Source organism: Pteropus vampyrus, unplaced genomic scaffold, assembly GCF_000151845.1.
Source record: "Pteropus vampyrus isolate Shadow unplaced genomic scaffold, Pvam_2.0 Scaffold3, whole genome shotgun sequence".
Taxonomy (NCBI): domain Eukaryota; kingdom Metazoa; phylum Chordata; class Mammalia; order Chiroptera; family Pteropodidae; genus Pteropus; species Pteropus vampyrus.
The window spans coordinates 8,289,478-8,291,266 of NW_011888784.1; positions in this window are offsets into that span (position 1 = coordinate 8,289,478).

A 1,789-nucleotide genomic window follows, 5' to 3' on the forward strand; every position below is an offset into this window, starting at 1 on the left:
TCTTTTTCTGGACATTGTTAACCAAAAGTAGCTAAAATGGTGTTTGTCTAGTTAAACATCATTTTGGTGACCGATTTAATCTATTTCCAGAATCATAGTCTTTCTACTCAAAGAATCCATCTATCTTACAACGTAAGAACTAAATGGTATAAAAATAATCAAATGATTAAATATTTAATCACTCAATCAATACCTTTTTCTGACAGCTTCAGGTAATCATTTTGGTGGATATACCTATAAATTCACTGACATTTTAATTAATTTAATTACTCAGTTAAATAGTAAGTATTTTAAGAACCTACTATGAGTTACAAACTATTCCAGAAGCCATGGAATGTTCAAGAAATATAAAAGTTAACTTCCTCCACAAGGAAATAAAATATACATAAGAAAAATAAGAGAAGAAAAACAATAAAATACTAAATGTTGTGTATAGAGGGAAGAAACATCTTATAAAAATCATCGAATATTCCGTCAATGCTTATTTTGTACTAAATATTCATTCAATAAAAATTATTTAAAGACAGCTATGTGTAAAAGACACTGGGAATACAACAATGAATAAGAAAGAATTTCGTGCAAAGAGTTCACAATAAAATGTGGAAAAAAAGCAATTAATTAAACATGATGGAATAATTGGTACAGCACACAAAAGACGCATTGTTTGGGTTGTCATGTTGGAGGGCTGACATCTGGTGTTTGCAGGCCAGAGAAGGTTGAAACATACTCGCAAAAATCAAGAAAATTGGGGGGTGGTGAGCATGAATATTCCAGGAATCAGAACAAAATTATGTACAAAGGATAAGAGAAAAAATAATACATTTGAAAGATTACAATTAGTATACATAGTTGAAGATGGCTGGAAAAATGGCCAAGAAATGTAGCTGATAAACTGTGAAATGTAAGCAGACACTAGAACATGGAAAAATTTATAAGCCATAGTAACATATTGAACTATATTCTGAAGAGAATGGCCTTGGAGGTTTAGAAGCAGATGTGATTAAATTCATCTTTTCAAAATCTCAATCTTCCTTTATTACGAAAAATGGATTGGAGAAAAGAAAGACCAGAGGCTTAAACAGCTGCTTCACTAATCCAAGAAAGATGATTGAGACGTGAACTAAGGTAGTCAAAATTGTGCCAATTCAAAAGTTAATAAAGAAATAAAATGAGAAGACCTGAGGATATGTTACATGTGAAGCAACAGGAACAATGAAAATAAATGGTGAAGTTTTAGTTGTTGATTTCTACCACTTAGTGAATGGTGGTATCATTCACTAAGTTAGGGAATACTAGAGAAGGTTTGGGTGAATGAAATAGTGAGTTTTAAATATATTGAGTTGGAAGCGTCTTCACGATTCCTACATGGATATAGCCACTAGGTGCAGATTATTTGATGGCTACTGAGTTTAGGAGAGATTCTGGAAGACACATAAAAAGCTGGAGGCATCATTACATAAATGGTTCTATAAACCTCACAACTGTCTAATGAGACAAACTTTACCCCTAACTTGTAAACAAAAACTCAGGGTTGTTAAAAGAACTGCCAAGTCATTACATCTGATAAGTAGCAGGACAAAAATAAAATCCACATCTATGTTGCACCCAAATCAGTGTTTTCCAAAATTCACTTGCATATTAAACTCTTTTAAAGAAAAATAATTCTCATGAACTTATTTTAATTTAAATTACTTTTTATTATAAAACTAAGTATGGACCAAAATGCGTTACAATATTCTTTGACCTAAACTTCTTATGACAATCAAAATCAAATTTACAAATTAAACAT